Source organism: Hemicordylus capensis, chromosome 3, assembly GCF_027244095.1.
Source record: "Hemicordylus capensis ecotype Gifberg chromosome 3, rHemCap1.1.pri, whole genome shotgun sequence".
In the NCBI taxonomy this organism is placed as follows: Eukaryota; Metazoa; Chordata; class Lepidosauria; order Squamata; family Cordylidae; genus Hemicordylus; species Hemicordylus capensis.
In genome coordinates, this window is record NC_069659.1 from 320,111,397 (window position 1) to 320,135,302 (window position 23,906).

At 43.4% G+C, this 23,906-nt stretch overlaps 1 long non-coding RNA gene across 2 annotated transcripts; it reads right to left on the reverse strand.

Annotated features, from left to right (window-relative positions):
• Positions 1-938: 938 nt before the first annotated feature.
• LOC128352007 (uncharacterized) lies at positions 939-19,240 on the reverse strand. 2 transcript variants are annotated; one of them, XR_008320166.1, is made up of 4 exons: positions 17,750-19,240; positions 16,769-16,862; positions 4,892-5,007; positions 939-1,546 (listed from the first exon to the last, which is right to left on the reverse strand). It is a non-coding gene; the product is annotated as an uncharacterized LOC128352007 (long non-coding RNA). The 2 variants fall into 2 exon arrangements; XR_008320167.1 differs by having other exon boundaries at positions 939-1,632.
• Positions 19,241-23,906: the final 4,666 nt, after the last annotated feature.

Below are 23,906 nucleotides of genomic sequence, written 5' to 3' on the forward strand. Positions count from 1 at the left end.
ATTTTAGCTTGAAACACACTGGGGATTTATACTTTCTGTTAAAAATGTTGAATACCCACTTTTTTTGGCAGGGGAGGGAGACTTCTTGTTGCTCTTGATACCATGAGTTCATCTGACTTACTGGCAAATCCTGCCTATCCCCAGAGAATGGAGAAATCAGGACAGGGTAGGAGTTTGCTACTAGAGTTGACAACTGACTGAAAAAAGTGTGTGCGTGTTGGGGGCAGGGGGAGAGAACCCACGCTGCCTTCTCCTTTGCTATTATTGGCAGCTTGCTGAGCAAAATGAACAGGTTAAGCTTTTAATGGCAGGGAAATAAAAAATGGTAGGGAAAAGAATAACAGTTGTATGTCTGTTAATGTCTGCAGATCAAACTGCTGTTAAAGGTCCAGAAGAAGGTGCCAGTAAAAAGCTGGCAATCCTGTTTGCCCCTCCTCCTTACCAAACCTTAACAGTGTCACAGAGAACAGCATTCTGAGGCACTAGATTTGCAAAAACAAAATGGGGCCCATGCAACAAAGAAGGTGTAACTCCAGCCTGAGATTGAGCCAGTCCAAATGAAACAGCAGCCCCAGCAGGAAAGGTTGCCAACATTCTGTTGCCTGAATAAGGGACACAAGTTGGAGGGGGGCGAATCTCAGGTTGGGGCCATCTCAGGGGCAGGGGCGTCGCTATAATTGAGTGAAAGGGTTCAAAGAACACGGGCCTCCAGCTCCATCTCTCTCTATTTTCTTCATTATCTCCCTCACTCTGGGGGGCCGCCAGAGAGAGGGATGAACACAGGACCCCTCTCCCCTAGCTACGCCCCTGGGCAGGGTCATTCATACAAACCAAGTGCAACACAGAGCATTCCCTGCCCAGGCTGCCACCACCACTGCCACCACTGCCGCTAGCCCGGGCTGTGTCCCCACTCCCATGGAGACTCTTGGGGGAACAACACGGTTCCAAGCGGTTTATTACAAACTCCAAACAAATCATCTTTGGCTTCTAACACATTTACAATAGGTTCAAAATATTCAGGAAGACTACTCAGTAACAATCCAGTCTCAACCTTATCAGGCAAAATTACTCCCTGTGCTTACAGCTGTTGTTAAGTCTCCAACAGCTTATGTACATGTTTTGACAGATCCTCCCCATCCTTTAGTTTCTGATTACACATCTCTATAACTTGATGCACCTTGGAGACAGCTGACTTTCTTTCATACAATTTCTTCAGAGTGTCCCACATGTCCTTTGCATGTTGTTGGTTTTCTTAAATGCACCAATATAGAGTCATGCCCCAATAAACAAATTATCCGAGTGGCTTTACCATTTGCACTGTCCTAGGCTTGTCTTTCTTCTCCTTCTCTGACAGGGTGCTCTGTGTGTAAGACCCTGTTGATTCTGTGGCTTTTTACGAGCATCTCCATTTTGAAAGACCACAGCTTAAAATCTGGACTTCGTAACTTCTCAGTCCTCTGTCTTGTCTCCATCTTTGATAAAACCTTGTTTTCTTATTCAAGCTGCTTTCTTTCCTCACCAGTCTCAGAGCTCTGGGCCCATAGCCCTGTTGAGGGGTGTGAGGAGAAACATTAAAATCCTCATACAGCAGAGTGTGCTCTGGTGGTAAAGAAGTTCAGCCCAAGAGATTATCTGGAGACATTAGGTTGAGTTCAAGAAACAAAGATTTATTAAGGAACTAAAACATCACAGCCTGAAAGAGAGTCATTGAACAACATAAACAAATAGGCACTAGCCTTCAGCAACTGAATGGCTCTAACTGACTCTTAACTGACCAAGAGAGACCTTTTAACATAACTCCTCGTGCCTCTAGTGGCCAGAAGAGGTTACTGCAGTGCTAATAGCAATGCTTTAGAATTCGCACTTCTAACAGCGGACATATTGCGCAGTCTAATAGAGCCAGAAGGGAGCCAGTGTGGTGTAGTGGTTAGTGTTGGACTAGGACTGGGGAGACCCAAGTTCAATCCCTGCAACCATGATACTCACTGAGTGACTCTGGGCCAGTCACTTATGTCTCAGCTGGTGTTCCCAGATCATTCCCAGATTTTGTTGACTACAGTTTTCATCATCCCCAGCTGCAATGGCCTTTGGTTGGAGATTATGGGAATTGCAGTTAACACCATCTGGAAACCCCTGTTACAGGTAACATTGCTGTCAGCCTAATCTACCTCACAGGGCTGTTGTGATGATAAACATAATCGTATGGCACCGCCCTGGGCTTCTTGGAGGAAGAGTGGGATATAAATCAGAGAAGGAAGGAAGGAAGGAAGGTTGGGCTGCAGCACAGCTGGAAGGCAGCCCCAAAGCTTTTAAAAACCAGTGGCTGCACAAGCATGCATTCATATCCATTAACAACAATGGGGATCAATACACTGATTCTGCCTGTACAGCCACTGTTAAAAAACCCCCACCCCAAACAATGTTGGGGTTGCCTTCTGGCCCCATTGCATTCACTGTTCCCTCCGTTTCCAAGGCAGTTTGCTTAGAAAAAGCAATAAGATGATTTACTTTCCCAGAAGAGCTCACAGATCCAAAGGTGTATATGCGCTGTTGCTGCTTTCATGTGGGTCAGTGTTCTATTCCATTTGTAGCATGGTGCAGTTCCTTGCTAGGTCGCTAGGTGTCATATGGCTGAGATCTAATAAGCCTAATGCATCTAGGCGAGTTTTAGTTCAACCGAGGGCCAACCCTTTTGCCATTAAATAGCACGTCTTATATGCTTCCATTTAGCAGAAAGGAAAAACAGTCCAAGGCTCTAATCAGCAATGGCCATTTGCACACAGTTTCTCTGCAGGGCCCCTCGTGAGTTGCTCTGCTATTATTCTTCCATCCCCCCAATGAATTCACCTCTCCTTGACCCTCTGCCACTCCTGGACTGTTTGCACGGACCAATCAACGACTCGCTCAGCCACTTTGGTGAATGCAAACGTCTCTTTGTAGTGCCTCTATTTCTATGGTAACCTAAGAGAGAAGTTGTGGTAGCTCGCTACAGAAACAGGCCTTGAATAACCAATATGGAGATAGAAAGCTTGCTTCCAAGCATTATCTTAAAAACAACCTATCCATTCCCCTCAGTTTGTTTTAAGGTGTGCTATAAGGATTTTCTCCCCCTTCCCCGCCCCCACACATACATTCACCATGGACGCCACTGGTGGGCCACGGTGCAAAACAGGATGCTGGACTAGATGGGCTTTGGGCCTGATCCAGCAGGGCTGTTCTTATGACGCAGCTAATAGTGCAAGGTGACGCAGCTAAGAGCACAACATGGTTTCCCATAACTAATAGGTTATATAACCTATTAGTTATGGGAAACCATGTTGTGCTCTTAGCTGATGAACAACGTATGTTGTGCTCTTAGTGATGAACAACGTATGTTAAGGTTTCCACTCTTTCAAATCAACCCTCTTTGTGGGCCTTTACAAACAGCTTCCCAGCCGGAAATAGGTGAAACTTTTCCCATTTTCACTTCACTCCATACCAGAAAAAATGTGTCACCCTCTTTAATGAAAAAACCACACACACACACACAAAAACCATTTATAAACTGCCTAAAACTGCCTGTACATAGTTCAGAAACTTCAGTTAGTTCAAAATGCGGCAGCCAGATTGGTCTCTGGGGTAACCCGGAGAAACCGTATTATGCCTGTCTTAAAACAGCTGCACTGGCTGCCAGTATGTTTCCAGGCGAAATACAAAGTGCTGGTTATTACCTTTAAAGCTCTGAACGGCTTGGGTCCAGGTTACCTTAGAGAGTGCCTTCTTTGGTATGATCCCCATAGCTCTTTGAAGTCATCTGGAGAGGTCCGTCTCCAGTTACCACCGGTACGTCTGGTGGTGACTTGGAACCAGGCCTTTTCTGTAGCTGCGCCTGGTCTATGGAATGCACTCCCAACAGATACCTGCAGTTTAGGCTCGCTGTCGGCCTTTAAGAGAGCCCTAAAGACCTATTTGTTTGGCCTGGCCTTCCAATGCTTGTAAAGTGTTGTTGTTTTTTAAAAGTATTTTAATTGGTTTTAAATGGTTTTAATCGTTTTTGAACTGTTTTTACATTGTTTTTAGCATTGGGTTTGAATTGTGGGTTTTATGTCTTTTTAAAAAGTTGTTCACCACCCAGAGCCTCTGGATGAGGTGGTTTATAAATGTAATAAACAAACAAACAAACAAACAAACAAATAGACATCCTAAGGTGGGGTGTAGCAATTTAAAACAATAAAATAAAACACAATAAAAACAATATTAAAAAGTAGATTTAACAAAAGGCCTGAGAAAACAGGTGTGTCTTGAGCAATCTTTTGAAGGCAGTTAGAAATGGAGAAGCTCTTATATTGAAAGAGAGTGCATTTCAAAGCCCTGGGGAAGCCACAGAGAAGAAGGCCTGGTCCCACAAAACCACAAAACAAGCTGTGCCAGAAGTAACTGAACCTCCCCACATGATTTCAGTCAGCAGTGGGGTTCATGACACTTACATTTCTGTCATGCAGCTGCCTGTTAAAGACACAGAAAAAGATAAGATTCTACCTATCATACTAGTTGTTTTTGGGGGGTGGGGGTGGGGTCTGCTTCTGGATTTGGATCCGTTCCTATATAGATTGGTAGAAATTAAAGCCGGAAGTGTGTTTGCCCAGTTTCATATGGCACACCAATTGCAGGCAGCCTTCTGTCCAGAAGACTAATCTTGCCACAGGTACATCCCACCCCCGTTTATTTCCAGATTGGACTACAATCAGGCACTCTACATGGCGCTGCCCTTGCAAAGGTTCAAGAAAATGTAAGTGTTTGTTAAAAAGTCTGTTGACATGAGCTTTGGTCATTGGCTATATTAGACCAGCATTATATGAGCTGCACTGGCTTCCAGTTTGTTTCTGAGCCCAATTCAAAGTGCTTATCTTACCTTTAAAGCCGAAATGAATTGGACCATGGGATTATGAAGGATCATCTCTTCCCATAGGAACCTCCCTGCAAGCTACAGTCAGCAAGAGAAGCCTCTGATGTGCATCCCTCAGTGAGCTGAGGAGAGAAGAGAAGAGTTGGGGAAGATGATCAAGCCTCTTCCATAGTCCAGACTATAGCATTTGCTACCCAGCCCAGAGAGATCTGTCCATCTCTTTAAGTCAGGGGTGCTCAAACATGGATCCCCAGGTGTGTTGGACTACATCTCTCATCATCAGTCCAGCCTCTGGGGATCCACATTTGAGAACCCCTACTCCAAGTGGATTCAGATGGCAGGTTAAAAAATAAATAAATCTGAGTATACTTTTTAATGATACAGCTCACTGGTGGATTTATTTATTTATTTATTTATTTATTTATTTGCTTACTTACTTATTTATCTATCATATTTTTATACCACCCAAAACTCACGTCTCTGGGCGGTTTTTAGCTGTTTAATTGGGGTGTGGGTGTTACTTCTGCTGTTTTTTTGTTTTAATTACTGCTCTACCATTTTTATTATAGTTTTGTAAGCTGAGGGCTCTGTTTGGGTGGAAGACGCAGGCTACAAATATTCACTTGTCTTACTTGTGAATGGGTCATGTGTAGCATGTGTTGGACTGGTTTGGTATCTAATTCTGGGCTTCTCTGCCAGCTGAACCTATTTGGCACTATTTCCGAGGGATTGGGCCTTGAAACTTGAAGAATGAACCCTGAAGTTCTGAAGCAGTTACTATTTTTGGAATTAGATGTGTATAAAGCAAAGTATACACCTATTAATTACAACTTCAAGTAACCTACTATCCTTTGTTAAATAAACCTGCTTTCCTTCATTAAAATTTGAAAAGTTTAAAAATTGAGGGGATGGGTAGTAGGGCTGTGAAATTAAAATGAAGTGTCAAGGACAAAGCAGGTCTAATAATAACCTCAGGAAAATCAAAGCAATGGCCACAATTGAGAAGTGGCATTTATCTTGCAACTCTTGGGGACTCTATTCATTGAAGAGGGAGAGGGTTGTACAAGGGCCTTTACAGGAAAATGTTTCTGGTAACATGAGGGGAAGCCCCATCATACACCTAACCTGAAACTCAGTCTATATTTAGTTTATTACCATTCAACCTATATTTACTTTGCTAACACGGAGTCTATCTTTAGCATCTTTGTGATGGAACAATAAACGTGTGTTGTGTTATGTGATGGGTGCATAGTCAACCAATCACTTACTTGACCACTTCAGTGCATACCAGGATCTACACAGTTGGATCTACTCAAAGTTGGATTCACTCAAGTCACATCATTAATATGCCACTTTGATTTATTCACCTGACTCTTAAGTGTGTTATTTATGTTTCATCTGCCTGAGAGATGCAATGTATTGAGCTCCGAATCTATAAAAGTGCATAGATTAAGAAATCTCCATAATGCATGTTTTTAACCGGGGTGGGGGGAGCCCATCATGTAAACCTTTTTAATTCTTCTTTGCTTGAGCTTACTAAACTGCTTAGTTATAGAAGCAAGAATTACTGATATCCTCCTTTTAAATAAATTATTAAAAGGACATTTAAAACTCTTCCAACAGCCATAGCTTTTGGTTTTGATGGATACAATATAAAAGTAGGATGTTAGCTTACTTGCTTCTTAGACAGTAAGCTGCTTTACTAGTATTTTACCATGCAAATCTGGATGAGTCTGACTTTTGTAGAAGTTGTTTGTGAAGAATGGGACAGAAAGTTGACAGAATAAAAAATTAGGGAGACAAAACCTTGCTGGAATAAAAATATATCTTCAGAATTTTTTTTTTTTTTTTTTTAAAGGAGTTTTGTCTATCTAGGACAGACGTTGCTAGAAGTTTTGGGGCCTCTTCACAAACACATGTCTTTAGATTTACAGCTATAATTAAGTGTACACCTTAACATGTGACACATGAATGGGACTAATGTGTTTTCAGAATAGTGCATGTCAGAAAGACAGGACAGGCTGCAGTTCCTTTTTGAGTTGAGAACTGGTAGCAAATTTGAGTTTTCTTCCCATGTGATATGTGAAATAGTCTTTTGTGTTATAGTAAAAGGTTTCCCAAGGGTGTGCTTCCATCTCTGAAAGACAGGGGTGGCCAACCCGAAGCCTCTTCTGCTGTTGTCGGTCTACAGCGGCCACCATCCCCTGCTGCAATGAAGCAGGGGATGATGGGAGTTGTAGTCCAGCAACATGGAGAGCCTCAGGTTGACCATCCCTGTCCTAAGGAGATGAAGAAAGACAGTGGGAGAGTAGGAGCAACAACCTATAAAGCTTCACACGGCTACACTTCTCAGAGTGCTTTCGCCTAATTGCTAGATGGGCAAAGAGGCACCTTGCAGCTGGTGGATCTCTTATATTTTGCAGGGAGAGCAACTGTCCTTCCCTAATCTACCCTGCATAACCTCTTCTTTAGCTGCCTTGTTTTAAACCCATGGTCTTTTGATATGGTCACTTTTAGGTTTAAATTTTCTGTTTTTAGCTCCATCATCTCTTGATATGGTTCAAATAGGTTTGAATCTGCCATATTTCTGCCCTGTTTTTAGACCTGCAGTGGTTTGTTATGGTTCTTTTAAGGTTTGACATTGTGTTCTGTTTGCTCTGTTTTAAAATTTGTAGTTGTTTGATATGGTTGCTTGACTAATAATACAATTTTATTCTGTTCTCTTTTTTTAGCTGTTGCTGGTAACACGCTTGTGCCTTAAAAAGGGGGGGGGGTTGAGCCCCGCTCCAATGGGTGTGGGGGGGAAGGGATTTTTTCCATTTCTCTGCTATGTCAGTGGTATCTTATCTAAATATTCTAAATAATAACTGAAACTATATGAAAGATATAACTGTTGATAGGATACAGAGGGAGGGATGACAGCAGACTTGGCTTCATTCTGTTTGGGGGCTGCACTGAGATCTTGAGAACATTCAGGGTTGCCAATACTAATGACATCTGGATTTACCTCCAGTACCAGCAAAGGGAGACAGGTTGTGCCTTCAGGCTGTTGCTAGAACTTTAAAGCTCTGTCTTATAAGCAACAATGGTGTTAGTTCAGCTGTGTCCTAGGATTTATATTATCCACAAGAGAGTTCAGCAAACAGCTAGATTTACACAGAAACACTAGCCCAGAATAGGTAAGAGGGAAGGTACTGTACAAATGGAGGTACCAATTAGTATAGGGATGTTCTGTATTAGTCAGCAAGGATTGCAATGTTCGCGTACCTAGTCTATAGTTTGACTATAGACTAGTCTGTAGTCTATGGTTCTATGAGTAGCAATAGCAATAGCACTTACATTTATATACCGCTTTATAGCCGGAGCTCTCTAAGCAGTTTACAATGATTTAGCATATTGCCCCCAACATTCTGGGTACTCATTTTACCGACCTCAGAAGGATGGAAGGCTGAGTACCTAGTCTATAGTTTGGATGAGAAGAGATAAGTGGGAATGGCCATAGTTTAGTGCTAGAGCATCTATTTTGCATGCAGAAGGTCCCAAGGTCAACCCCTCACATTTCCAGGAAGGGCTGGGAAATACCCATCAGAAACCGTGGAAACAGAGGCGGATCTAGGGAAAATAGTGCCTAGGGCAAGCACTGAAATTGCGCCCCCTGTCCAAACATCTGACACCCATCTTTCAGATAAATTTACCATAATATCCTCTCAAAAATACAAGTCAAGCTCGTTAGTCTTTTTATATTTCAAAAACTATTTAGCAGTGGACGTAGCCAGACCAAAAAATGCTGGAAAACTACAAATGCTAGGGCTCATGAAATAGTTTTTAAAATAAATGGAGAATTTTACTTTTGCCAGATACTCTGAAAATAATTAAACAATATGCAGAGTAAACTGTGTCACTGCTTGGAATATATTCTAGTCTTTCAGAAAGACAGTTAAAATGAGAGAAAGAGAGCAAGAAACTCCCAGTGGGCCTTAATACTAAGGATTTCACACTGATTCAAAGACAAACTCACCATTAATAGCCATATTATTAAGACATCACATTTAACTCACTTATCGCAAGAAGCAAAGTAAGAGCAAATGAATACAATCCTAGCTCATAAGCTTCAGCTCAGTATTCACAAGCCCTGATTCTCTGTACATAGTGCCAAACTGAATATGTGTACAGTGACATACACACACACACACACACACACACACACACACACACACACAAATTTACCTGTAGCCCCTTTGGAGGGCTTCCTAAAGGCCATGGGGGGGGGTCTGCAAAGGTTCCCCCTCCCTCCACTGGCCTCTAGGGCCTCACAGGGACCATCTGAGCATGCGCGGTGGCCATTTTAATTTTTTTTTAAATGGCCAGTGAAAACAAAATGGCCACTGTGCATGCTCAAATGGCCTCTGTGAGGCCTAGCATGGCCTAGGGCCTCACAGAGGCCATTTGAGCATGCGTGGTGGCCATTTTTTTTTTTTGGTGGCCATTAAAAAATAATTCAATTTTTTAAAAATTGTGCCCCCCTTCAAGTGGCGCCCGGGGCATGTGCCCTGCCTGCCCTACCCTAGATACGACCCTGCCTGGAAAGCCACTGCCAGTAAGTGTAGACAATACTGAGCTAGGTGGACCTATACAGCTTCCTATGTTCCTAGCAGTCACTGGGTGGTTGGCGGGCATTAGGTGTGCTAAATCAGTGCATATAATGCCCTCACCCGAAAGCCAACACATTCAGGTGGGAAACTACACATTACCTCAACAAATGCATGTTTCCAAACCTTCATTTTCAGAGGGCCCAACAACATGTTACATTAAGTTTATGTTTGGCACTGACATGCTTATTTTTGTTTCTTTAAATAGGATCCATAAGGGACCAAAACAGATTGAGATCACATTACGGGAGGAGGGGGCTTTAATCCTTTGTCCCCAACGTAGTCCCAATCTGGATTTAGGCTCCCTCCTCTCCGCTGATATTCAGAGAAGAAAAATCAAGCACTCTCAGACCAAGCATGTTTTTACTATAACATGAGGTCCAGCCCTGAGATCATGAAGGAAGGAAAGCATTTTTAAGGGGAAATTGCTGAGTGAGGGTTGTTTAGCCCTTGTTTGGCCTGTGCACAGACATAAAATGATGATGATTCTCTTTATTTAGCAGGGGGAAAGTAACTAGCCCTGTCTATCCAAAACAGTGGTGCATCAGCTGGTAACCTCCCGGCTTGACTATTGCAATGCGCTCTACGTGGGGCTGCCTTTGTACGTAGTCCGGAAACTTCAGTTAGTTCAGAATGCGGCAGCCAGATTGGTCTCTGGGGCAACCCGGAGAGACCATATGATGCCTGTTTTAAAACAGTTACACTGGCTGCCAATATGTTTCCGGGCAAAATACAAAGTGCTGGTTATTACCTTTAAGGCCCTGAACGGCTTGGGTCCAAGATATCTTAGAGAGCGCCTTCTTTTACATGATCCCCACCGCACGTTAAGGTCATCTGGGGAGGTCCGTCTCCAGTTGTCACCGGTTCGTTTGGTGTCAACTCAGAGGCGGGCCTTCTCTGTAGCTGCTCCTGGACTGTGGAATGCACTCCCAGCGGAAATTCGTAATCTTGTTTGGCCTGGACTTTCAGGGTTTTTAATCAGTTTTAATTGTTTTAATACCTGGTTTTCAGGGTTTTAATTGTTTTGATAGTTTAATTGTTTTTTAAGTTGTTTTAAATTGGTATTTATATTTGTATCTCTGTTTTAATTGTTTTTAATGTTTTCTGTTTTAATTGTAAACCGCCCTGAGCCATTTCGGAAGGGCGGTATATAAATCAAATAAATAAATAAATAATAAACCTACGCCCAGCACTGTACCTCCAGTTACTGTGCTGGTGTCTATCTTATATTTCTTTTTAGATTGTGAGCCCTTTGGGGACAGGAATCCATCTTATTTATTTATTATTTATTTGTGTAAACCGCCTTGAGCCATTTTTGGAATCGTGGTATAGAAATTGAATTTAATAATAATAATAATAAGCCTTTGTAAAAAAAAAAAGCAGATGAAACAGTGGACCACCTAATCAGCTGTTGTAAAAAGATCGCACAGACTGACTACAAACAAAGGCATGACAAGGTAGCAGGGATGATACACTGGAACATCTGCAAAAAATACAAGCTACCTGTAGCGAAAGATTGGTGGGACCATCAAATTGAAAAAGTTGAAGAAAATGAAGATATAAAAATATTATGGGACTTCCGACTACAAACAGACAAACATCTGCCACACAATACACCAGATATAACTGTAGTCAAGAAGAAAGAAAAACAAGTCAAAATAATCGACATAGCAATACCAGGGGATAGCAGAATAGAAGAAAAAGAAATAGAAAAAAATCACCAAATACAAAGATCTACAAATTGAAATTGAAAGGCTGTGGCAGAAAAAGACCAAAATAATCCCAGTGGTAATTGGTGCCCTGGGTGCAGTTCCAAAAGACCCTGAAGAGCACCTCAACACCATAGGGGCCACAGAAATCACCATCAGCCAATTACAAAAAACAGCTTTGCTGGGAACAGCCTATATTCTGCGACGATATCTATAACAACAACAACATTGACAATAAAATTCAGCCATCCCAGGTCCTTGGGAAGGACTCGATCTCTGGATAAAACAAACCAGTCAATAACACCTGTCTGACTGTGTAAACAAGAAAATAATAATAATAATATATGCACAGGGAGGTAGATGGGCAGAAAGGGCAAAACATAGGTTTCCCCACTCCAGTTACAATCACTAAAACAAAACACACAAAAAACATCTTTTGCTGTCATTTGGAGCTCTTGCAAAAGGGGCTGGAGAGGTCTGATCCAACCTGGGCTGGCCAAGTTCATGTTTGGATCTCTCCAAATCCCTCCTGATTTCAGCAATATCAGACCGCGTCCAAATTTACCTATCTGACTTTGCACAGGCCTAACTCTTGTTGCTCAACAATCTTCCCTGTTAATTTTCCCCATCTATACTAGTGTTATGTTTGGAGGCAAACCAAGGGAAACCGATATTTGCCTTGTAGCATATATTTCCATGTGCAGCAGAATCCTGCATGTGGTTATTCTGAAGTAAATCTGTGCTTAATTATTCCCAGGAAAGTGTGTCTAGGACTGCAACCTCAGTCCAACAAAGAAAAAAATACAAAATATGTGGGAGGAGACAATACCATAGGGAGAGATACATACTAGTATCACACACACACCCCCAGCACAGTACCTCCAGTGACTGTTGCTGGTGACTATCTTGTGTTTCTTTTTAGATTGTGAGCCCTTTGGGGACAGGGATCCATCTTATTATGTATTATTTCTCTGTGTAAACCGCCCTGAGCCATATTTGGAAGGGCGGTATAGAAATCGAATAAATAAAAGATAAATAATAAAATAATAATACTATGCTCTTAGATTGGCTTAACAAACATTCCCTCTTCCCAAGGAACCCTGTGTAGGCATGCTAGCTAGTAGGCCTGTGCAAATTTGGATTTGAAAATTCAAATTGCTCCAAACTGGTAAAAATCGATAAAATCTAGATCTGGTTTAAGAAAAAAAATCAGATTTTTAAGGTTAGAATTAATTCTGAAATATCAAAAATGATGAAATCTGCCTTGTTTGAAGCCAGAACTTTACAATAAGTTAAAACACTCCTTTGACCACCATTCCACAAGCATGTAGAGTAATTTGCCCTTTGCCTTTATCAAAAGGGGTAATAGCATACCCCTTTTGCACCCTTTATATTTCTGGAAGGGATGAGCATACAGTTATTAAATCTGGCACACATGCAGTCTACGTTGACAAGACTCTGTATTGTTGTTTTTCAAAGCTATGGACAACTCCTCTGATTTTGGGGAAATTTTTGAAGAAAATTAAAAATGGCTAAAAATTGTGAAATCTGGTTTGCTTCAAGCCAGAACTTTACAAAAAGTTATAGACCTTAAGCCCTCCCTAGGACCATCATTCTATCCCCCTGTGGAGGGAAAAGGACATTCCTTTGATTTTATATTAATTTTTGTCTTCCACATTATCTTCCACATTTATCTTCCACACACAATAAAAGTGAAAGTATTTTGAATGTTTCTGCTTTTGTGGTTAGAAATAATTTATCATTTCCCCTTCTAGCCATTAAGGGTGTGAAGTCCTTTTAATCCCTGTTTAATCCCTGTCTCCCTGTTCCTGCAATTGAGAAGAAGAAAAATTAATATAAATGCTGGTGGAATTATGGTCCAAGGAGGGTCTTCAGTGTCAGAAACTTTTGTAAATTTCTGGCTTGAAACAAGCAAGATTTCCCCATTAGCCATTTTCCCCAACATTAGCCATTTCTACAAATATCCCCAAAATTAACCAGTAATAAGAGGATTGACCAATTCTCTTCGAATTCAGTAAAGGAGGCCCTGACCCCCCTCCCCACGTGTGTGGCAAGTTTTAAGGCTCCAGGAACAACCAAGGATTTTGGGTGATTTTTAAAATTTCCCTATTGACCGCTATGGGGGGCAGGATCCGAATTTGAGCCAGGATTCAAATTCAGATTTCATATCCAATCTGATTTTCAACATTGCCCGAGCCCATAGTATCCAAATCCGATACTGCCACATTCAGATTGGGTTGAATCCAAATTCAAATTTCTGAACATGCACAGGCCTAGCAGTTAGGGTTTTGTAATGGAGAATTCTCAAAACACTCACTGAACTACAACTCCCAGAATTCTCTGGGGAATCCCTTACAGTTATTCTGGTAACTGATAAGTATTTTGCATAGATTGCTATTATTTTTCTGAACTTAGAAAAGTTTAGAAAAGTGCTGTAAATTCCATTGATTAAAATGACATGGGCCCTACCAGCTGGCTTGTAATCAAATAGATATAATACAAAATGAAAAAGAGATAGGGAGGGAAAAGGAAAACACGCCTAGTCAGGTGTCAACCCTTTCAAATTACGTTAAGACCTGTTGAATGGCCATTGAGGGGAGACAGTTCTATCAGGAGCAGGAGCCAAATAGTTTCAGCCAAGCTGATATTCCATTCTGTGTACACAACATTTCAACATATGGATATTTAGGAGGAAAAAACTATTGACAATTTTTTTTTAAAATGTCTGATTTTCCATCTTTGTATGTCAGTGCAGGATTGGCCCACAATTTTCATTATTATTTATTTATTTAAAGCCCAGCATCTGGACTGACAGTATAATGGCTTGATTGTCTATCACACCTCAAAGGAAGTATGACAATATTGCAATGGTAATTTACTCACTCCTTTGCAATGGGGAAACACACTGGTGCTAAATCCTCATGAATTTTGCCTGCAATTGTGTCGGCTATTTATAATCATGCCCTACCTGTTGGACAGCTAAGTCATTATTTCTTCCATTCCTCACTGCCCAAGCCAACAATGCATTGGATAAGTTCCTTTGTCAAACATTCAGAAAGAATAACACTCCCATGTCATTTGCTTCTTCATTATGCAAAGCAGATGCCCTTCTACTGAACTATGGTCCTGCCCCTGCAGATGAACAATATTTCAATCTTAAAAATAAAAATAAAAAATCCCACTGAAGAGCAAAAGATGAGGGAACCTCAGCAGTAGCTCTTGGCATGGCTAATACTGAATGTCCTTCAGGAAGTTCTCTTAGTCTGGAACTGATGATAGCAATGATGATGGTCATTATGACAGTGGTGAAGATGATGAAGCAAAACAGTTGTTGTGAATTCAAAATTGGTAAACATGTTTTTCCATATAGTAGGATGACCATAATTAACAGAAGAAAAGGAAGGAGGATCTTGTGGCTAGGTCACGGGTTTGGAAACCTGGAAAGATCAGTTGCTAGCCCTGTTTACTGCACAAGCTCTTCAATGTGACCATTTTGATATCATTGCACAAACTTTCTTAATTTAACAAACTCCTGAGGAGCAGCTGTGTTTGCCTGCTGCAGTAAAAACAATTAAGAGACTTGTGGCATCTTAAAGGTGGAGCAGGCAATCCTGTGGTCCTGATTGTGTCATCCCAGTGTCCTGCTTACATTGGTCTTCATTGCATCAGTGTAACTCAGTCAAGATCCTGTACTTGCCCAGCAGAAAAGATGAAAACGCTCCCAGAATAAAGCCAAATTAACCCTGATTGCCACTCTTCCAGCACCCATGGCAACACCACTGGCTCAGATCAAGCATGGGGTGGTGGCATGTTGATGATCCCCCATGTAGGCCAGGAACAGAAGGAGCCAATCCATTCATGGTGATGTGGTGGGGCTCATTCCTGGGTCCGCTTCACCAATCAGTCATACTCAAGGATTGGGAATTATTAATTGAGGCTTTATTGCTCTGCAGATAGCAATAGGTAATCAATAGGCTCATGCTCTCAAACCGATTATAGTTTGGTTACAGGTGCATCTTATATTTATACAAACAATCTAAATGGTGCTGACACCCTAGACACAGTATACATGGCCCAAGTATCTAGTGCGCATGCGGATGATTCATTGTTCAACTGGTGGTTACTCCTTATTTGGTTAGAGCCTGTTTTCTTGACTGTGTCAGCTAGAAACAGTGAGAATCTTGACTATGTTAACAAGTTTCATAGATACAATTTTGCTACAGTAAAGGCAGTGATGCAAATTATGTCCCTGAGCTGGGCTGGGGTTAGAAATGGGTTTTTTAAAGTAAAATGGAGTTGCTTTGGCTTTACCTGACACATCAATGGTGATGTAGACATACCCCCATGACAACACCATACCCCTACCTGCACAACCTGTTGACAAAAAGACATCACAGCACCATCTGTTGTATGAGTAATTGATTCCAGTGGTTCCAGCACACAGGGCTTTGAATCCCTAAATCAGAAACCTGGAACTAATAGCCACTTTTTTGACTGTCAGATTTCTCAGACAGCAATAAACTATGAGATGTTCAGCAGTTTTGCACAAGTTCCAAGTGTGAGCTTTAAATACACTTGCCTCTGTGCAACTTCCTAGCATGATCTTACCCTCTGTGCGCACACTGAGCAAGGACTGTGCATGATTTTTGCAGCACCACCTGCCGGCCAGATTGTACATTGCAAGAAGAAACCAACGTTTTTCATTACTGTTTTTGTGGCGACTGGAAGAAAGGGTGGGTTCTTCTCTGAATGCATGAACTGGCCAGCAGGTGGAGCTGCAAACATCACATGAGATTGCAGCTCAGCATGTGTACAGAGTTCATACTAGTACATTCTTTAAAAGCCTGCAGGAGCATGTGTATGGAGAGTTTTATACACAGTGCATAATTAATCTATGGAATTATCTGCCATGGGATGCGGCGATGGCCACTAGCTTGGGTGGCATTTAAAGGGGCTTAGACAAATTCGTGGAGGGCAGGTCTGTCAATGGCTATTAGTCTGGTGGCTATAGGCCATCTCCAGCCTCAGAGGTATGATGTATCTAAATACCAGTTGCAGGGGAGCAACAACAAGAGAGAGGACATACCCTCTTGCTTGTGGGCTTCCCAGAGTCATCTGGTGGGCGCCACTGTGTGAACTAGGATGCAGGACTAGATAGGCCTGGGGCCTGATCCAGCAGGGCTGTTCTTATGTTCTGACATGTAGGAAGTTCCAGTTTCAAACCTTGAATGTGTACACTTCCAGAAAGTTGGTGTCTCAGCCAATCAATAGGGTGCTCTATAGTCCAGCTGACCCCTCCCCTTGCAATCTATCTGACCATTCTAACCCAATGCTAGTTATTGGCACAGTAGGCCTTGTTGCCCCTCCCCCCACATCCCACCAACTGACCGCCTTATCTGTCACCATTTACCTAAAGGCCAAGATGGAGGTATATGAGCTTCCCGGGGAGGGAGTCTCAGCACCCACCACTATAGTAGAAACAGGTACCTGTCCTGCATGCTCACCAGTTGGCATTGGTCCATGGAGCAGAGCCTCCTCAGAAGATCCTCACCACGGCTGCCACCAGCTAGAGCTGCTGTTCTTTGTCATTCCTACTCCCTAGGGATGTGCACAAAACCGGTTTTGCCAATGGTTTGGTTATGGAACCTGTTCGGAGCTGTACTGGTTAAGGAGAATCCAGTGAGGATTTCTCTTTACCTATAAAGGGGCAGGGGGGCTTCCCTAAACCTAGAGAGGGTGGGAGGGGAGTCATTTAGTGACCTATGGACTCCACACGTGCCCAGAGGCCCAAACTGGGCTGGAGAAGGCCCAAACTGGGCCACCAGCAGTCTGGGCTATTCTGGAGAAGGCCAGCAGGGGTGGTGGAGGGAAGCCACCACCAGCCCCACCCCACCCCCACCCCCACGGCAGCTGCCACTATTTATTTTTATTTATTTGATTTATATACTGCCCTTCCAAAAATGGCTCAGGGCGGTTTACATCAAAGTACTTCTTACTTTACTTTACTTTACTTTACATAGTACTTGTAAGGTTTACTTTAGTACTTGTAAGTATTAAATTACTTCCCTCCCACCCCCTCTAGGTTTAAGGAAGCCCCCCCTGCCCGTTTACTGGTAAAGAGGAATCCTCACCAGATTTCCCTTTACCAGTATAGCCCTGAACCTTTCGAGTCAAGCCCGTTCGACATTGAGCCTGCCTTGAACCGAACCAGCTCACACACCCCTACTACTCCCATTCACTTGCCAAGGAGAGAGTGAATGAGCAAGCAGGTGGCAGCAGTACTGCTCCTCCTTTCTATCACCATTGCCTTCTTGGGTGAGCAGCAGTGGTGATGAGGAGAAGCCAGGCCAAGAACTGCAACTTCCTGGCCATGCTGATCCCTGATATGGGCCTTGCCTGAAATATGTTCTTGCTCACATGCACATGCGTACACACACATACACACACACACCCTTACCTGTGAAAGGGCTGGTTCACACACTTACCTGGCCAGGAGTTCAGTACCTGTGAATCTTCGTTTTGGTGAGTGTACACAACAGCCCCAACTCTTCCTGAGAGTCTAGCTGAGAGGAGATGAAAGACTGCAGAGGCCAAACTCCCCAATCAGAAAGTGCCAGGGGCACTTTCCCACAACTTTGAACTTCAAAACATATATTCCACCTGAGACTTAATGAAATATGGAGAGGCTGTGGTGGGCTACATTTGGACCCATAGGGGAGCCTGACAAAACCCCTCTGGGCTTATGTTTGAACTTTGGCACCCCTTAGTCTCGTTCCTACCAGCTTATGAGTCATTTTATGGCCAGTTTTAATTAATTAGTTTTAAGTAATCTTTCAGCAGTGCACAGGCTACTTCCAGCTTTCTGCAATCAGTGCTCCCAGACGATTATTGCTACTTAGCCTAGATATGCTCCTTTTATTGCTATACACTCCATGCCTCACCCCTTGATGAAACATGCTTATCTCATTAGGTATTCATACTCTCAATGTTTGGACTTTTTCAGACATTTCTTCACACCTATAAAGTTCCTTTTGCCAACTAGCTTATACAGTCAGTCAGTGCAAGGGTGATCACCAAGGCCCAGCAGGTTCCAGTAGGACCAGATCCCTCACTGCTACTTTTCCTTGCAGTTTCAGCCCAACCCAACCCTGCTGGTGTTCCCGTCTTCCATTTCACACAACACTCAGCAGTGCTCACTCCCACACAGAACTCTCCTCCCACAGCCCTCTAGGGATGTGCAAACAGGTTTGCCCCCGAACCTGTTCGAGGGTTCGATTCAACCATTTGGCATCAAACCAATCCATCCCCAGTTCAGTCCGACCTCGGACTAAACCCCGCCCCCCGATGGTTCAGGGGGCTTCGCGTCCACGCTAAAAAAAATTTTTTTTTGTTACCTCTAACCCCTTCAGGGGGGTGGGCTTCCTAAAGGCAAGCGGGGGTCCATGAAGGTTGCCCCTCCCCCCGCCAGCCTTGGTAATCACCACCATGGCCTGTTCAGTCGCACTTTCTGGCCCGTCCGAGCCTCCATATACCGGCGTGGCAGCCATTTTCTCTGCCAGCATGCATGTGCAAATGGCCTCTGCGAGGCCCCCGCTCCCCGCATCCTTTAGGAAGCCCCCGAAGGGGCTAGAGGTAAAAAATAAAATATATTCATGAATCAAACTCCCCCCCCCCCGGACCGGACTGAATGGGGGGGTTCAAAGGGGGGCGCTAAACTGGTCCGGTCAGGTTCAAGTGCAGTTTGCAATCAAACCAAACCAGCCCAGCCGGTTCCGTGAACAGGCCTACAGCCTTCCTCCTCCTGGCTGTTCAACCTTCCCTTTTATCCAGTTCCAAAGGGATACATTAACCAATCAGGGAGTTTCTTCCCTCAGGCAGCTAGAACCTTCTGTCTCTGTAACCAATCACAACACATTGTAATTTCCCCTCCAAAACTCTGCAGTAGACAGCTTTTATCTCAGTCTTGGCTGCAAGAGGTTGCTACCTTTTAACCCAGGCAGAGTCTGGAAGGAACATAAATGTTGGAGCTAGGACCCTGGCAACATCAGCTCTCAGCTGCAATGTCTCATAGTGACCACTGGGGGTTTTAGGGTCATGGATCAAAGTACTGGACTCCTCCCCTCTTTGTTCTTTCAGTGTTAGTCTCCATTTTGTCTCTCTAGAGATGGCAGTTTGTTTTGGTCTCTCTCTGCATCCATGAGCTACAGCTGAAACAAGCTGCAGGCTTTTTCACATTTGTTTGTAACCTTTTCTTTAAATAAATCCTTGTAGTTCTTCAATACTAAAGAACTGTCTCAAGACCTCTTGCTTTGCTGCTTTCTCACCAAACTGGTTTTGCTTTGTTATTTGCAGACAGAACTGCCTTTCTTCCCCTACACATAGAACAAACTGAAGGGGGAGGGGACTTCATAAAACATAATGGGAAGGAGTGATTCTTTCACACACATATTTTGCCATGTAAAAATAATTCTGAAAAGCTGACTTCCTCGGCTTTAAATTAGGCTATTGGTTTAGAAAATGGAACTGCTACCAACTACTCTTCCCACTCAGTCTCAGTTTGTTGGTCATAATGGTTTTGATCAGATTAAATTGAAGCAATCTTACCAGACAACACACACACACACACACACACACATACACACCCCTAGTCATGATTACACAATCTTTCATTACAGGAAAGTAGAGCTCAAATGTATTTGAAAGAGTGCAAAGAGAAATCCTGATGCTAGAAAGAATTCTGTATTTGCAAATGGCAGCTCCAATAAACAATCTGTGTTTATTCTCGCCTTGAGTTAGTTCAATGCCAATCTGTGTAATGTGGTTTTGGAACAGAGATATTTCAGTGTAACTTCTGGACCTCAATTAAATCCAACGGAAGATTGTTTATGCTTATTAATGGCACATCTAAAACTGTTTGATCAGGACAAGATCCAAAATGGGATATTGACTAGGAACAAGAATGCTTAGAGCTGCCAGGTACCTCTGCCAGAATGGTTCTGCTCCAACAGCTTCTCTAGGGAGCCTGAAACCCAGAATGGAAGCAAAGGTAAAGGAGGATCTGAGCCATGATCATAATATGATATTGTTTTGAGATAAGGCATATTGTATTTTCCCGAATATACAAGTGTAACCCACACATGCGCACAACCTGCAGCTGATCATCAGTCCAGCTTTAGTTTTGGTTTTTAAAAACCGTATTGCCTGTACCTGTCTATTACCCGTGGGTATATATGCAAAAGTGCAATGTTCCCATTCTGCTAGGGCCTTCCTCCTGTCTTGGCCCTCCTGGAAGGAAGCTGCAGAGCGGCTTGCAGAGTGGGAGGCAAAGGAGTGGACACCAGGGGACATAGGAAGCTGCCATATACTGAGTCAGACTATTGTTCCGTCTAGCTCAGTATTGTCTTCACAGACTGGCAGCAGCTTCTCCAAGGTTGCAGGCAAGAATCTCTCTTAGCCCTATCTTGGAGAAGCCAGGGAGGGAACTTGGAACCTTCTGCTCTTCCCAGAGCGGCTTCATCCCCTGAGGGGAATATCTTACTGTGCTCACACTTCTAGTCTCCCATTCGTATGCAATCATGGCAGACCCTGCTTAGCTAAGGGGACAAGTCATGCTTGCTACCACAAGACCAGCTTGAGCTGCTGGAGCTGGAGAGGCACATAAGCAAGTGGGGCAGGATGGCACAGTCTCAGACAGGCAGCCCCTAGCAGACTTGCAGGAGTATCGGTTCTGGCATCTGGGGGTCTGTTGCTCTCGGGACAGGAAGTTGCCATTGGTTGGGAGAGGCAAGTGGGGAGGGTCACAGTGCTGTTCTATGAGGGAGAAGGCTGCAGGGCCCAAGATGGCTGGCCAGGCAGTTCCACCCCCACAAGGAAAAATAATGTAAAAATGTTTCTGCACCCAATTAGTTCCGCGCACCCACCCCACTGGGAACATAGGAACATAGGAAACTGCCATATACTGAGTCAGACCATTGGTCTATCTAGCTCAGTATTGTCTTCACAGACTGGCAGTGGCTTCTCCAAGGATGCAGGCAGGAATCTCTCTCAGCCCTATCTTGGAGAAGCCAGGGAGGGAACTTGAAACCTTCTGCTCTTCCCAGAGCGGCTTCATCCCCTGAGGGGAAGATCTTGCATTGCTCACACATCAAGTCTCCCAATCATATGCAACCAGGGCAGACCCTGCTTAGCTATGGGGACAAGTCATGCTTGCTACCACAAGACCAGCTCTCCTTATACAAAAAATGTATAACTCACAGGTTATATACACATGAAAATACAGAAACCCAAAGTAGGGCCATCTAACTTTCATGAGTCTTTGTCAGGGTGGGCAGGAAGCCGGGCGGGGGGACAATGAACTGCGACCACAGGAGCCAATCAGAGTCCATAAGGTAAGAACTGGGAAGAAGAAAGGAACTAAGGCAGATGATAGGTCTGCACCCTGGTTGACATCCAGACTACATTACTCTGTAGTAGTATGTAGGAGCTGCTCTAAAGGAGGGTGTAATTTCAATAGGACTTCCATCGAGTAATTGAGTCAGGATGTCAGTTACTGTAATGGCAGCAGATCCTGAAGGAACAGTGTCCATGTGCAGGAGACTTCCCGAGTGCATAAGGGCCACCCATCCTGCAAGCTGGGAGGAATTGCGTGAGGTAGAAGATAAAGGCAGCTAGGTGTATGCATGATAAAGACCCTCCCTGTCTCACTGTCTTCTTAAAAGTACCTGGCAGCTATCTTCAGGAAAAGGTGAGCATGTTGTCATGTGGATCTGTTTTCACCCGCATCTTTCCTGAGCATGTTTTCATAACTGAAGCTAAGAATGCCTTGCAGGTTAAAATCCATTAGGTAGTTCTCCTGTGCAAGATCCACTGAAATCAATGGCAGCTGTGTAAGAGCTCAGTTGTGCACAATACCAGCACAGTAACCTCCTCCAGAGCAGTTCCCATTCATCGCAATAGGATGTGTGCAGGAGAACCTACCATGGCTTGGGCCTTTGGTCTTCTGTGCATCACTTCTGAATGTTGTTTAAATGGCAAATTTAAAGGGCAGAAGGTCTGTCTCAGAGAATGCATGCGGAGGGGGGTTTCCCTGCAGGGTCTGATTCGTTTGAGAGCACAATCCCTTTTCAGAATTCAGTTTATATTATATATCCCTGCAGAAAGGGTCAGGTTCATTTGAGAGAGCACTGACTTGGCTTTTCAGAATAACTTCTTCAGCTTATAATTATTTCTTCAGCTTTCTATGACCTAGTCATGACAGCGATTCATGAGTGTCCTAAATAAATCGGGGCAGTTGGTGGATAAGTAGTAATATGATTGACATTGGGCCAATCTGACTAGCCCCACCCACCATGCTATTAGGAATGTGAGCACGAATGTCCCCCTTTCTAAAGAGCCATTCCATTATTCGTAATAATAGGGGGCACTTTAAATACAAAGTAGTATTTACATAATGTGTGTGTGGGAGGTGTGTGGAAGAACCCCCACCCATAAGGTTATGAAAAGTGGAACAGCACACTGGGAGAGGGAGAAGGGCATGCATGCTTGTCTTCCAAATCACATGATGAGCAGGGCCAGTTGGACATATCATTCAAAGACCAGCCCACATTCCATGTTGCAGTGCCATGTAAATTAAGAAGAAGCATCATACTGAGATGACTTTAGTTTTTAACACAGCCACTGAAGAGGGTCACTGTAACCCACAGAGTGCACAGAGCTTTGTACTAAATTACATACTAAATTTGATTTATTATTTATCTATCTATATATCTATTAGATTTTTATACCATCTCACCCAGATGGCTCTAGGCAGTTCAAAGTATAAAAACCAATAAGAACACAGATAAATAATGTATTAAAACAAAATTGCGTAAGAACAGACCTGCTGGATGAGGCCCAAGGCCCATCTAGTCCAGCATCAAGTTTCACACATGGCCCACCAGGTACCACTGGGAAGCCCACAGGCTGAGAGCATGCCATCTCTCCTGCTGTTACTCCCCTGCAACTAGTATTCAGAGGCATCCTGCTTCTGAGACTGAAGGTGACCTATAGCCCTCTGACTAGTAGCTGTTGATAGACCTCTCCTCCATGAAGTTATCCAAACTCCTCTTAAAGCCATCCAGGTTGTTGGCTGTCACCACATCTTGTGGCAGAGAATTCCACAAGTTGATTATGCATTGTGTAAAAAAGTACTTCCATTTGTTGGTCCTAAATTTCTTGGCAATAGATTTCATGGGGTGACTGTGGTTCTAGTATTATGTGAGGGGGACAAAATTTTCTCTCTATCAACTTTCTCCACATCATGCATGATTCTATAGACCTCTAACATTTTAAACCAGTTTAAAATCATATCAGTAATCACTAAAGGCCAGGCTAAAAAGATATGTTTTTAGGGTTCTTTTAAAGGCTGTTAAAACTCTTAAGCCTTTAATCTATTGGGAGTGCATTCCAGAGCCCAGGAGCAGCTACAGGGAAGGCCCAATCCCAATCGAGTTGGCGGTAGCCACAGACAGACCTCTCCTGAGGATCTTAACGTGTTGTGGGGACCATACTGAAGAAGGCACTCTCCCAGGGAACCCAGTCCTAAGGCAATTAGGACTGTAAAGGTAATTGCCAGCACTTTGTATTTTGCCTGTATTGGCATAC